We start from the raw sequence: 15,699 nt of genomic DNA on the forward strand, positions 1-15,699 counted from the left end.
GCAGGGACCGCCTGCGCTGACGCCAAACAGCGGAGCCCGCGGGAGGTTTCCCGTATCCCGCGGCAAACTTTAACCTCCCGGGCTTTCCCTTGTTCGGCGGTGCTGGGTATTTGGCATACAGGTAGCACCAGCTGCCTCGCTTGTAGCGTATGAGCCTGTAACAGTCTAGCAAAGATCTGTATGTTTCCGTTTTATAAGAGCAGAAGAGAGCAAATCTGCATTCTGTAATTAGTAGGTATGTCTACCTTAGAAAACACCTCTCATGGGCATGTTGCTGTATTCATGCACTTGATTAAGCATTTTACGTAGATGTACTTATATGTGTTTTAAAAAGTAGAGCACAATTTAAAGATTTCTTCCTGAAAGCCAGGGTGAAATTTTCTGCGTTTAGAAGGGCCTGTGGAACAAGTGTTGCTGTGACAGCAAAGAACATATGCAGTATCTTTGTGTTTGAAGGTAACACCGATCTGCACGCAGCTAATGACGCCTTATCTTTGTGTGGCTGACAGGTTTTATTTAGAGACTGTGTCAATCTATCTGATGGTGTGGGTTATGGGACGGGTAGGAGCTCTCTCTGAAGAGTGCGTAGTGCTTTGCCTTTGTTCCATGAGCAGGCTGACTGAAGGGTCAGTCAATACGGTTAGATGGGGAAGAGGAAAGCATCCAAGCATCTTTATCTTTTTTTTTTTTGAGGATAGCTTGAAGTGGAAGCGTATCTCATCAGATCGTCAAAGCAGTCATCCCTCCGAGTCGTGCTGGAGGTAGATTTACTTAGCAGAGTACAGGAGGCAGTTGTTTGCTTGTTGAATATCAGTGCATCTAAAATGATGTGTTATGTGCATTTTATCAGGAAACGTAGATAAACAAGTAGGCGTTTAAGAACTGGGTAAGTTTTCAAAATGCTTCGTGTTACCCCATAAGACAGTCACCATTCTTTTCATCTGTTCTTTGCAGCTATACCCTCATGTATTTAATGAGAAATCGAATCTGTCAATCAGATTCCGCAGATTTATGTGGCAATTTAAAACTCTAATGCTGATTGTGACATTAGTAGAAGTTTGAAAATTTGGTGTCTTTGAAAACTGAAATGGTTATAGTATGGAAGAAAAAACGTATTTATTATCTTAATTCACTAACACTAGGTGTGTTTTTTCAAACATTAATTATAACACCAAACAATCTCATTGATAAATGGAGAACTGGAATGTTGTATGGAGGGAAGTGCAGAAATGTAGTTTTATTTATTAGTATGTATTTGTTACATACCTGTAACTTTACAAGGTGCTTTAAGAAGCTTTCTAAGCTTTTCTAATGAATACCTGTAATTAAGATTCTTTTGACAGTCTTTTTGTTGTGATTGTGAAGAGGGAAAGCCGTTATTGTCAATATTCTCATTAAGGGACATGCTAGAATCTCTTAGTTTGACTAATTGATTTATTTGCTTGACAAAAACCCTTTAAAATATCACATTTTTAAGCTTAATATATTTTGACTGTTTAATTGTATTATGATTTGTAATTTCTGTCAGTTCAAATAATTATTAATTAAAAGAAACAAAAATGAAAATATTTGTGAAGCCATATGAAGGTTAATAAGAAGTAACTCATAGTAAATGATTACTAATAGTGTGCTTGTGTATGTGTGCATTATGCAGGAGTGTGTATTTTAAATTCAAATTTTATGTCTTCTCTGAATATATTCTTTTAAGGTAACAATGCATCCACTCAGCCTTTTGTTAATAACTGGAGGCATAAAGTATTCAAATATTTGTTTAATGGGTTTAAATACCAATTTAAAAGCATATTTCTTTTATGCTTTTGCTTTCTGTTTCTAGAAGTAGCAATTCTTAAGAACTTAAGTTTGGGGCAAATTTTTTAAATTTAATTTTTCCTTTTGCCTTTATGAATGATTAAACTGCTTCTGTATAGCTGATTTGTCCTGTTTGCATCCTTAGGAGAGGACAAGAAATTTGTAAAGGTGATGAGCAGATGTAAAATGAAAACCCCTGTGAAAGAGGTCAGACCTGGTGGTGGTATCTTTTCTTTGGTAAAGCACTACACTTGAAATGTCAAATTGACAGTGTTCCTCAATTAATTCAAACAGAGCATTGTTGAGCTCTCAGTCTAAATGCTCCAAACCTATTTTTTCCCCACTGAATATTTCTAAATACCTACAAGCACTGCAGTTGAACTCTTTGTCAGTATTAGTTTTGTCCTTGAAATGTATTTTGGAAGGTACATGAGCATTATCCTGTTTCAGAAATGATGAGATGAGGCATAAGCTGTGTTAAAAAGAAAAAAACCCTGTACTGGGGATTAAGAGTTACACGTGAACCTTGAATTAAACTCTATTCAGATCTCTGCTGTGTCCATTACCTCAGGTGCAGAAACCACATAAAGGTAAAAGCAGTTACCTTGTCTGGAGGGACAACTTGTTGTGTCGGTGTCATAGTTTTGAATTGGCACCTGGAGTTAAGTTGACCTCAGAAAGGATATTCTTTATGTTCAGAATATTTAGATTATCCCCTTCAGAACTCACAGTTTAATTTGGGCATGTTTTTTAGGGCTTCTATTTGATTTGTTTGTTGGTTTTAAAAAATATATTAATTGTCCTGCATGGGTGTATGTCATAGGTTAGCAAGCATAGTCCCGGAAGGGACGTCCTTGCTAAGGGGTGCTTACAGTTTCCTCTGGGAACTGATAGAACCTATCAGCTGGCCAGTTTGAATATGGACAATTCTCTAAGCCACTTAAAGTTGTGACCACCTCTGTGATCCACATTTAAGAATAGGCAAACTCCCCCTCCAAGCTCTCTCTCGTTTCCGGCGCTGGCACAGGTGGCTGCGGGCCCCGTGTGGGGGCCAGTGGGCCCGGCCAGGCCCTGCTTGGGCCAGGCCAGGCTGGGCCACGGCCATCCTGAAGTGAGGTGAGATTAACCCTTTTTATTGCTGTGAAGAGCTGAAAACCTGAGGGAAGAGAGAGAGGAGATGCTTAAAGCTGAAATTCTCTTGTGAAGCTATGATATATCAGAGTATCCTGTTGTAATTTCATGAAGATATGGGGGGTGGAGTGTTCAACTCGTGAGCAAAAGCACCTGCGCTGAGATAGGCAGATGCTGACGCAGCTGTAATTTCATGAGAAGTTTGGACAGGGAGAGATTGACCAGATGAGGACTTTTGCTCCAAATGGGAAAGGAGAAAACCTCAGTCCCTAGAGATGAACCAGATGAGGACTTTTGCTCCAAACGGGAAAGGAGAAAACCTCAGTCCCTAGAGATGAACCAGATGAGGACTTTTGCTCCAAATGGGAAAGGAGAAAACCTCAGTTCCTAGAGATGCTCCCAGAGATAGTCCTAACGATGAAGATGATGAAGACCCTTTGCTCCCAGGGAAGGAGAAGGGCCTCTGTTTTTGTTTCTGAACGGCTCAACCTTAAAATTGTACCCCAAAAAACTTCAAGAGTGGACCCTCGAAAGCAGTTGCGGGAAAAGCTGCAAGTCGGGGGAAAGGACTCACACGCAGGCAGAGAGACTCCTCTTCCTAAATGGACTGCACAATATTTGGAAGTGGGCGGCTGTCTCGTTGTGATAATGTTTTCATAGCATGAGCAAGAAGAGACTTCTCTTTCTAAATGGACTGAACAAGGTTATTATGGAAGTGGTAAACAGACTGAACATCTTAAGGGTTGTCTTTTCACATTGTCAGTGGGAGAAGGGAGGAAGGTGGGGGGAGGAGGAGAGTCTGAAGGGGGTATAATTTTTTTTTCTTTTTTTCCCTCTTTTAGGTCTGTTAATAAACTGCTTTATATTCTTTCAAGTTTGGTGCCTGCTTTGCATTTCTCCTAATTCTTATCTCACAGCAGATAAACAGTAATGAGTATTTTGGACCAAACCACTACACTAAATTGGTGTTTCCGCCCGGTTACAGTGTATTAGCATTAACCAGTTACAACTAATTCCTACTAATACTAATAGCAATTACTAAATTGAATAGGACATACACATAAAAATGAGCCCCATTTTAGAAAATTTGTCTAACTTTTAACAGGTCTAAAGCACATATTAAGATTTATTACACTGTGTCTGCAAAATTTGAAGATGTTCAGTAAAGTATTTGTTCTTTTTACAGTGACTATGCTTTTCTTTTGATGTTACCACTTACATGTTGATTTGCAACTTATTTTGGTGGGTAATAACCCATGTAATTTGTAACAGCTGTTTTAAAATATTTGCTGTAGCTAAAAATTAGTATTTCCTCTAGCCTTAATATGAATTAGTAGAGGAGTTTTTAGAGGTAACATTGCTGTTCTTTAAACTCAAAAATTGCAGTGCTGTATGTATAATTTGGCACTACATAGCCTTTGTTTATTTTTCTTTTGTTTTGTTTTACTTCAGTTTGTTTTGGTGTCTTTCTCAGATAGTGGTGTATTTTAACAGGAAAATACTACAGCTGTCCCTCTCCTCCCCCGTGTGCTTCTGTTGGTGTGTTGGTTGCTTTGAGTTCCTTCTTTGAAAACTTGAGCTAGAAAATGCAAGTGCATATCTCAGCTTAACCCACTGATTGCACCTAAATAATATGAGATCACTGTGTAGGTAAAACATACATATTCTACATTACAATACCAATTTTAAAGGCATGTCTTTATTTTAGTTCATTTAGTCAATCTGAAGTGCTTTACAGATGTACTGTTGATAAAAATTTTGAAATAATAGATAAATTGTAGAAACAAGAGCATCAGAAAAAACTTTGCACACAACTACTTTTGTGCCAGCTTTGTGATGTTAAATGGTATTTCACCAGTTCTGTTAAGCTTTTTTATTGTTTTCTTCCTGAAATTAAAGAAAACCAGAAAGCACTGATTAGTTTGTAACTTTCCTGTAAGTCTATTGTGTGTAGATAACGGGTAGATTAGAGCAGTGGAAGGGGTCAGTGAGAGCAAGAGAGCAATATAAAAATACATGTGGTTCATAGTGGGATATCATTAAATCAGGAGCCATATAGAAAAGCATGTGAATTTCTTATAAATGTGTATATTCAAACTGAAATCTGGGGTATGATGCGTAATGGCTGAAAGCACTGCCATCTGATATGTACTTGGCCAACCTTAGAAATGAAGTTTTAATCATTTCTACAGTCACTCTTTTGAAATACAGAAAGAAATAAAACATTATTTGTATTATGAGGACAAACCTGATTAGACCCAGGCTGGAGCAGCCTTACTGTGGATGCAATTTAGAAGAGACAAGTTTCCAGCTGCAGACGTTGTGAGCATGGCATTGTTGGAGCACTCCTTGGCAAGGCTTTGGGCCGTATCTCTTTGCAATTTTCTAGACTATGCCTACTGTCATTCAGAGAATAACGTGTGTGAAGAGTAAATAATGTGTGTAAATAACTGTTCAGGATGGGTGTTTGGGAAGAAGACAGATTCTGGGAAGGAGAAGAATTCAGCTGCGTGAATTGGGTGCCTCGCTCATCCAGTAGGCTTTGGTCAGGGGTTGGCTACTGGCTGCTCTTTTCTACTAGTGTACAGAGTCACAAAACCACAAAGCTTTCTATCCTTGCTGTACGTCTTCAGAATAATGCAGATTTTTGAAATAATGGTTTCCAGTGTTTTTGACAGGAGCAAACTAAAATATTTTCTTTGTGCTAACAGTTATTTTAGAAAGTAAACCCAAGCAAGTTGGCTATTGTCTGTGGGTTTTTTGGTTTTTTTTTCAGTTCCTTAATCTGACACAGATGTTTTAGTCAAGTGGAGAGATTTGCCATCAAAAAGCTTAGTTTGACAAAATTATAAGCAACTCGAAATGTGAACTTGTAATATCTACCATTTAGTAGCCTTTGTAGTAAGGAGTATGGTTCCCTCTCAGACATGCATCTACTTGTGATTGTAGATGAAAGGAATACTTTTGACATAACCACTTTTTAAAATAATAAGTATGTTTAAATTAATAACTTAGTTGAAATTATAGCAGCCTCCACTCAAAAGTATTTATGCATCTGTGCTCAAAATTAAGCATGCACGAGTGGAGGTGTCTCTGCTGGCTAATATTTTGTTTAAGTTTGCGTATTGAAGAGAGGCAGGAGAAAATTCCAAAGAGTTATGGACAGAAAAGTAGTAGAACTATACCAAAAATATTTGAATTTGTCTTCAGCTTCTTTTTCGCTAAGGAGACAATGTAGAGGTGATTTTGGCTGACTGTTCAGCTTGGAAAAGGAGAACAGCATTAATTCAGTGCATATAGGAAGACATAAAATTTCGCTGGCATGGGTTTGTAGTGATTGCATTAGGAGTTATAACCTGTAAGCAGTGTCAGTACTAACATTTGCACAGCAACTCTCAGTTTTTTGCTTATATCATGTCTGTTTCAAAGGAAAACTTGCTTCCTCAGGAACTCTCTAGGAGTATTATTTCACTTGCTGACTTCATTTCAGTTTTCCAAAGAAACCTTGTATTTTTCTTTCCCTGTGTTTACTCCTGTTTATACATTTAAGTGAATGGAAAAAAACAATTTATTTCCCTGCTTGGTGAACAGAATAAAGATTAATCTCTGGACACTAGGAGAGTGTGTGTTTTTAGAATGTACTCCTACAGCATAATGACCTAGTGTTTGTAACCTGCACAGAGGTGCTTCTTGCGTCTGTCAGGAAGTTAAGCTTGGTTTAATACATGTATATCCCATGGTTTATCCCAAGTCTGTTATGCAAAAGTATTGCATTATGTTCTCTAGTTCTGTCCAGTTCCCTCAGTCTGCGTGAAATCTACCTAAACAATCAAATCTCTGCAGACTTATTGGCCTTAGCTGCTTCTGTAAATCTGGAACATATGGTTTGGAAAACACACATTTAAGTCACAAGGTACAGATTAGTCAAGGTACAGGCTGCTGCTGCACTTCCGATTTTCAGATATCAAAGATGACCTCTAGATTGGGAAATTTTGTTTGTTGGGACAGTGATGAAAGAAACAAGAAGGCAAGGTGGAAGGCAGGACATAGAGGTAGAAAAGGAGTCCGTGTGTGGCAAGGGAAATACAAAGGTAAAAACAAGAGGAAGGAGGAGATACAGAATTGAAGTAAGGGGTGAAAGATAAAAGAATAGACAGCATATGTGAGGGAGAGAGAGCAGGTTAAATTCTCTGCCCTTATTTTTCTACCCAGATACAGCCCTCGTCGCCCAAATTTATGTCCTGAACTTTCTACTGAAATTCTGTTTGGCTTATAAATATATTTCAGAAGAGCATAAATGTGAACTTAACTAAAATCAGTGGCCAATGTATTGTATGGATGTTAACTTGGTTATCTGATGTTGAGAGATCTTTGAAATGTTTTGACATGGTCATCTCATATTACCATGTCTGGAGCCTCATAACACTTGTATTTTAATGAAAGTTTCAACTCAAGTTTTTATGGAGAATTCAGATTGTTTTCAGACAATTTCTGTTTTAAAATAACAGTAGTGGTCATCATCAAGAAAGTAAACAGGCCTATGGGTACAGCTGCCATCTTCATAGGCAGCTAAGAGGGTGCTGATGAGAAATGAAATATTGAACAGTACATAATAAACATGGTGAAACGTTCCTTCTTTTAATGCTTAATACAAGTCACAGTGGTTATTTCACCAACTGTTATTTTAATGGAAATGCCTTAAAGTCATGCTGCAGTGAAACTATTCCCACCCCAGGTTTGAGCTCCTATTGTGAGCTTTGAGCGAGTGTAATTATACAGAAGTTCTGTGCTTTAAAAAGGTGAGAGATTTTTAAAAAGTGAATGAAGGAGGGAGAAGAGTTTGAGAAAAAGAGCCATTAAAAGTGGCTCAGTGTTCTCTGCTGCTGGAATAGGTCTTGACATTCATAATTAGAGGAAGAAGAGGTGATTTTACTTGGGATGATACATTTATCACATAGTCTGTTTGATACTGTAGGTTGTTTTATGGGTGCATAAAAGATGAAGTCCATGTATACATGAACTACTACATGCTAGATAAAGCTGTAAAAGAAATAAGCTTGTCTATAAGTAGGTATTACTATAAACATCCATCAATTATGGTATTGTTTGAAAGTAGTCTTATGAGAATATTTTCAGGGAAATATACATATTTTTCCTTTTCTTTGGGACAATGGATGATGATACTGGTAAGTCTAGATAGCTTTATATAGGGGTTTTATACTGAAACCCCGTATCCTTTCAGGGAACCTTTTTAGGCTCACCCTTTCATGTGCTGTGTAGGAATGATAACCCATTTACTGCATGGAACTGAACAGGATGTTTTGATCATGACAATTATAAACTTGGGGTTTTATTTAATTTTTTTCATTGATGAATACATTTTTTGGCCTGTAGATCAGTTTTCACTCATAGTACTAAACAAGACTTCGTCGAAGAGGGTGAAATTTGGCTCTGAGTGTGCTTTGTTTTCTCTTCTTTGTTTTACTGTTCTAATTGACTGGTGTTATTACATTTTCCTTGTAGAAAAACATCATGTTTGTCAATATGCTTTTTCATAAAAAATTTTGAGGAGCTCTGTTTCAAGTTTTTGTGCACTTGGTGATAAAAATAGCAGAAATATTCACATAGAATTTCTATTTGCAGTTTCTAGGTGGTGTAATACACAAATCCGGTTTTAAATCGATGCAGCAAGTAGCCTAGAAGACATACAGTTTTGGGGTTACATCAAAAAGATTATGTTAATCAAATGCCCAGTGCCTCATTCAGTATTTCAAGTGATACCATGTCATACAAAAACATGGGAGGTCTGAAATGACAGGGGATGGAGACAGGCAAGGGTCCCTGAAGTACGTAGGAGTAAAATGCAGATTATAGGTACAAGGTATCCTCAGAATGAACTATACAACAACCATGTGACAGTTTGCCATCCTTTCCATAAATGGCATCCTTTTAGCATCCTTTTGCTGCTCAGAAAAGTAATTTGTGGACCACAGATAAAATTATAAAAATAATTCAAAATTATAAAGAATGGAACAACAAAAAAAATCCAAATTTTAGTCAGCCTTGCTTTATTGTGCTATAACACTCTGGATAATGGAAGGTTGAGTAGTAAAAAGCATGCTGTAACAACAGAAAGTGTTTTTCACTTATGTGTTTGACTCTTAAATTACTCTGCTTAATGAGATTAAGAAAAAAATCATCAGAGCAAGAATTTGAAGCTGATAGCTTGACCAGGTAAAGGCTGATAATGAGAATAGCTTCCTTACACATACTGTTCCAGTTATATGACTGAAGTGGTTTTTGTAAAGCTGGGCTAAAAGGGACAATTAGTAAATATTATGAAGGCTTCCTTAATGGAGGGTCTAGAAAATTGCTGTATAAAATAGATTTTGAAAGGAGAAGTAATGTGATCTTTCCGGCTCAGTCGTTCCAGATACCATCCTGCTTGTATAAAGATTTTTATAACAGCATCAATCCCTTCTGAATCCCTGTGATGCAGACGTCAAACATGTTTTTATAAATAGTAGTAGTGTTTTCATATTACAACTTTTCAGCAGACATGTCCATTGTAAAGCATACCAGACAGGAAGAAAAGAAATCCTTGCCCAACACTGGAAAGAAAACATTCCTTGCAAAGCCTCAGTGTAGACTATAAATAAAAGATGTACTGAATTCTCAGTGTTGGGATGAATACAAGGTGGAACCAAGCATAAGCATTCAGACTTGCCTGCCCAGGAACACAGCCTGAAAGGCTTGGTGTGTTTTCCCATTTTGATTTTAATGATAGTTTGTAATGCTAGTGTGAAAACCAAAATTCATTCCCATCAGTTATAAGGCATTTGCAAGTGTTGCAGGATATGGGTTAACTTGAACTCAAACTCTCCATGACAGCTTTGCTATGGCCTTTTTTTGGATGACCTCGCGTATGAATATATATTTGTTATATTATCAGACACTGATCTGGTCCTTCTAATCTCTTTCCCATTATTTTTACCTCCGAAATTGTTCCCTTTTAGATCCTCTCTCTGAAGCTGTCACACTTTTCATTGATGCTGAAGAACTCCATCTTTGGGCCAGTAATTGCCTTTGCTAAAAAATGCAGACTAATACCAAAAGTCCTTGAAATACACGTTGATCAAGAAATTTGCTATTTAACATCTTGGAAATGAATGTCTAAAAGCTGGTAAATGTGTTTCAGTATTCCTCCTGTATTAACAATGGTTAATGGGGCAAAAACATCTAATAGAGGGCTGGAATTGTCCTGAGATTTCTTGTTCTCCTCCAAAACAATGTTTGTGATACTCATCACACTTGCAGTCAGAAACAATTACAATATGTGCTATAGACATATATTAAAATTTTATTCAGGCTTCAAACATAATGTTTTCTACTATTCTTATAAACCCCTTTTTTCATCATGAATGAGTTTTGAAAATTGTATATTCTTAATAATTGATGATATTAAACATTAAAGGGAGAGGTTTAATTTTTTGTTCCTAGTTATGCCTAATTTCTACTGAAATTGAGAAATTAGGACCCAGTAGCTTTATTGATCTGTTTCATCATGAGTCTCTTTAGTACTAGACCCAGTCATCATTTTATCTTTAGTTCTATTTTGGGGGTTTTTATTTTCCAGTTTTCAATGCACAGTGCTTTTTCTTTCCAGCCATTTCGTTCAGTGCCTTTGTGTAACATTCAGGCATCTTTCTCTAAAAGCCATCTTCTAGCTGATAATTTATCTCTCTCTACTGATTTTTAATAGGTAGTCTAAACAAGAGAAACTTTGATCTAGCCTTCACCACTACAATATTTAAGCATCTGTGAGGTAATTTAAATACAAAGTTAACAGCCTGCCTTCCTTCCTGTTGCTTCAGCCTACAGGAAATACTGTTTAATGCCTAATGCACATATAAAAAATTGGTTTAAAAGAAGATAGATGGTTATATATTCTTAGGTACTAGTAACTTCAATTCTTGTTAAAAATTTTATCTGCAGTATTTTTCTGCACGTCTCCCTTGCTAAGCTGTCAGTTTTCCCCTTCTATTGGAATGTAGCTGCTGCTGGCAGTTGAGGTGGGAGTAGATGTAGATTTATTTCCATTATCCACCTTGCAAAAAGAAGTAATTTGTTCTTCTGGCTTTGCCTTCTTAGTATCAGGAATAAAATGGAGTCACTGATTTAAGTGCACCTTAGTTTGCTGTCTATCTGGAATATATTGTCATATGAACATGGCTCATCAGTAATTTCAGTTTATGGCCTCAAAAAAAATTGCAAAAAGAAGAGGAACAGTGTCATACTTTCTTCAAGTCCATTCTTCAAATTATTTCATTAAGCACAGATGCAGGGTTTGGAAGGCATAGGGAGACTGGGAAGTCTTGGGATCTTGGGAAGTCTAATCAAAGAACAGTTCGAGCTTGTGAGAGAAAGTTAGGCTTCCCATTCAAATATGTAGGTGTTTGTCCTCTGACTGTTTTTGGAAATTCAAGGTGTTTCTCAACAAGAACTTCTGTGAATACTGCTAGAACGACCTGAGTTTCTTGCTACTGCCAAAATTGGATGTCATTGATCCATTTCCACGAAAGAGGTATTTCCTGGGAAGGTTATATGGAGCACAAAAGTACAGCAATGAGTTGCAACCTACTTCTTCCATCTCAACCTTCTTTTGGCTGAAAGATCTTTCTCATGCACTGGAATAAAAAAACAAAAACCAAAGAAATGACAAACAACAAAAAGAAACAAATGGTAGTAGGAGACAGTAAGAACAATTCCTGTTTTTCACCTTTTGTTGCTGTTAAGAGGGTATCAAGTGTTTCATTTTCCTTCTTTTCTTTTTTTCTGTTTTTTTTTTTTTTTTACAGTATGTGAAATTAAGAAGGTTGCTTGACCTGCTGTTTATCCAGAAGCTCAATCATGGGCTAAGATTCATTTCCCTTGTTTTGAGATAAAGTATTATTTGCGTTCTGTTTTACAGTAATGGGAGATAAATCACAGAAATGTGTGTGATCACCCTTCTCAGTCAAAAGGAGTCAGATTGATATTTACAATTCTAGCATGACACTCACTGTCTCCATGGCTGTAACACCACATAACATAAAACCATCTGGGACTGAGCTGATGTCAGGTGCATGTATAGGCCTTTCAGAACAGGAGACAAGTACTCTTGGATCCAGATCAATGTAGCCTTGGTGTCAGCCTGTACCTCATTGGGGCTTACTGAAATATGCTTTTTCCTGTTAGAAAAATGTTTTTGTGTCCAACTCTGAAAGAATTCTGTTACTATAGCATCTGGATCCTTGGCAGAATCAAAACTAAACATGTAAATGAGCTTCAGAAAGACATCCTTAAATCCTACAGGTTAAGAATAGTAGTGCTTCTCCCTAATAAAGCAGGTGATTTATTGCCTCTTCTAGCTTGGAGGTGACAGACCCAAGGTCCCTTTTCTGGGAGCTGGCCTGTGGTCCCACCCCTCAGGAGGGGTCTGTCCCAGAAGGCACTGTTAGGGGCCCCCACTGGCATGGGCACAAGCAGGGCATCATTCCACTGCCATGGGGATATTCAATCTTCAAGCAAAATTATTTTTGTTCTTTTTATGAGCCTACAGTTTTCTGTGCTTGCTAAGATGTGTTTAGCTTCTGAGAAAGCAGTTATCATATGTGGTTGTGGTCAATACATTGCAATCTGATGTCTCACCTTTGCCATCTATTGCAATGTCCTTTTCAGTGAATTTCTTTCTTTTTTCTTTTCTTCTTTTTTTTTAAAGTTTTGATATTTAATTTGCTGAAGTTATTACACAGTTGCTTGTGAAGAACTAATAAAACTGACTGTGCAGCTCTGAACATACACACTGGCACATGCCTTCTTTGTTTCTTTAAATCATAGTGTGAATTTATTCCAGCACTCTGGTTGATTGGTATGGATTCAGTTCAGTTGGAGTGAAAAAAATCCAGCTTGATGGCCTGAAAGGGGCAGTGGGTATATGGCATGGAGTGTGTACTGTACCATTGCAGTGCTGAGTCTGATTCAGGAAGAAGAGGATTCTAAAAGTGCGCTGCAGTGTTCAGGTGGAGGAAGCACCTGACTGGTTCAGAGCCATCTAATACTGATGTTGTGAGTGTCTAGTACTGATCAGCTGGAAGGTCAAGACTGAATCTATGTGACCTATCCTTCATGGTAGGTACTAGTTTGGTATCAGCTTCTATTTTTCACAAATTACTGGAAACTCCTTTCCTTTGAGGCTTTTCTCATTGTTAAATTCAGTTCAAAATTGTAGAGCAAGTTCAGTTTTTTCTTTTGTTAAGGAATTTGTGTATCACTTGAAAATGAAATTGCCCTTGCTTGTTCCAGTGTTTGAATGGCTTGTGCTGAAACCAATTTAAAATTGGCAGACCAGGTTCTGTGGAACAGCACTCTTTCTTCCTAAATATCCAGAATAGAAATGTAATTGCTGCAACACTTGGAGCAGTTACCCAACTGTGACTGACACTCGGAAAGTAACAGGAGCCTGGTTATTGCTGAAAACTATTACTTAGAAGTTTTTGTTTTGTTTTCATTTGGAAAATGTACAAAGATCAGAATATAAACATGTGCTGTTTTAAAAATGTAAAGGCAGAGCCAATAAGATGTACACATTTATTCTGGAAACCCTACTTTATATTTATTTCTGGCTAAGAACTGACATGGTTTAATTTGTGTTCTGCATTCCAGGACAAAACAGTTTATAGAGCTGTAGAGCTACCTTTTTTTTTTTTTTTTTTTTTTTTTTGAAGGGATGAATTTAGCTTTTGTCTTAGCAAGAGCTTTTAATGCAGTACATTTTAAGTAGAATTTTTTCCCCCTGAAACTAGCCTCATGCCTTTCTTGCACAAATTCTGTATTAGAGATTGAATAGCTGCAATGTTTTCTAAGGGTAACTTCTCCAAGTGTAGCTATTGTTTGACGTGGGATTCTGTGTTCCTAGAGTGAGGATTAGATGCATATAACCGACTGTGCCTAAGGGAGTGGAAAGAAGAGTGAAGCTTTGTAGTCTGTAGTTGGAAAGTTACATAAATTCCAGTGAGAACGTGACGTGAAATTTGGCACAGGATACAAAACTGTCACTTTTTTTTCTGTTTGTATCAAAAGAAAGTTTAGTCATAGGTCTCAGTTTTAAAATAGTATTTTTGGTGATCAGTAGTTTTGATATCTAAGATAATACATATTACTTTCATTTGACTGCTGTTTTCTATTGTTCAGATCCTACATATTTTATGGAAGTAGTTTGATTTCTAAGTAACTCTTTGTTTTAAAAGCAAAAAGCAGAATTTTGCACTGGAGGTGTGAAACAAATGAAAGAGGCATGTTAATCAGAATTATTGGCGTGTCTGTAAAACTGGGTAGTGTTCATCTGTAATACTTCCAGAAATTTTAAGGTCATGATACAGGAACACCTACAGTGCCTGTGAATCTATGTGCTTTAGAAAATACATACATGTCTGTTTTTAATAGAATGACCTGATGAAGCTCTTGTAGTACATCAAATTAGTGATAAAAACATCTTAAAATGATTATATATGGTGCAGTATGGCAACTAAGGGTAACTTCTCATATCCCACCAGTCATAAGAGATACTTAAAAACTGTGGGGAAAAAAATCTATTTTAATACCCCGTGGATCTGGATGAAGTCTGGAAAACAAAGAAATTTGGACTGAAGGCTAAGGTTTGGTCTATTCTAATCTCATGCCTTGATAACTATCTTTTAAGGAAGAAGAATTGTCCACAAATTAAAAATAGGGCTCTGAGAGTTAAGACAAATTAGGTTAAATCTTCATGCATGTCACAGGCGTGCTGTGCATCTTTGAGTAGTTTGCACTGGTGCCTGTAACTTGATGAAATGGAATATTTTCCATTCCCAGCTTGCAGCAGTAGCAGTATGTGTGCGAAGGGCGTGAAGGGCTCATGTACCATTGTTTGCCTACAGTACTTGAAAAAACTTTTATATCTTAGAAGCCAGGGCCCAGCTGATGCTAGAAGTTAAGAGATTTTTATCTGGTGCATCATTTTTTTCTGGCCAGATATAGAAAGTAAGGGTCTGTCTTTGAAAAGTGCAGGAATACATGAGCAATCAGCAAAGCCCTTGTAAACAGAGGAGACTTATATGGTTTGGTTAGGCTAGATTGCCCTTCAAAGTGTAACAAACTGAGAAAGCTTTAGAGAATTTTGCCATTGTCCTACGTAGATTATATCTGGGCCAGCTTGACTTCTTCCTGGTTTTCCCACAGAAGAGTACTGGTAAGATTGTTGGTAACCATAGCTGTAGGAACCCAGAGTGCAGAGAATATTTCTCTGCCTGTTTTGAAGGGTTTTTAGCCCCCTGAGCAACACTGTTTTGACCTTTGTCCATGGAAAAATTGCCAACTATCAGACAAGAACTAGAAAATACAGTGGTGTGAATTAGATGATAGACTACTGTGTAAGATTGTCACAGGGTGAAAAATTTAGAGGTTTTGGGCTTCTCTTTGTAGTAAATAGATAAGAGTAAAAACTATCAAAATGGAGGATTGTTGTTGTTCTCCAAACCTTCTTCATCTTCTTCTTCATCTTCTTCTTCATCTTCTTCTTCATCTTCTTCTTCATCTTCTTCTTCATCTTCTTCTTCATCTTCATCTTCTTCTTCTTCTTCTTCTTCTTCTTCTACTACTACTCCTCCATATTCTGCAGTAAAAGTAATTTGGGATGATTGGACAAAAAATTCCACAGTTCCTGGCTGTGTTGCTGAATAA

At 37.2% G+C, this 15,699-nt stretch overlaps 1 long non-coding RNA gene across 1 annotated transcript; it reads left to right on the forward strand.

Moving 5' to 3' along the window:
- The first annotated feature begins 6 nt into the window (after positions 1-6).
- On the forward strand, positions 7-15,384 carry LOC108449560. The gene is made up of 3 exons (XR_001865772.1): positions 7-2,608; positions 2,756-2,757; positions 15,231-15,384. It is a non-coding gene; the product is annotated as an uncharacterized LOC108449560 (long non-coding RNA).
- Positions 15,385-15,699: the final 315 nt, after the last annotated feature.

The sequence above is a fragment of the Corvus brachyrhynchos genome, unplaced genomic scaffold (assembly GCF_000691975.1).
Source record: "Corvus brachyrhynchos isolate BGI_N302 unplaced genomic scaffold, ASM69197v1 scaffold239, whole genome shotgun sequence".
Classification (NCBI taxonomy): Eukaryota; Metazoa; Chordata; class Aves; order Passeriformes; family Corvidae; genus Corvus; species Corvus brachyrhynchos.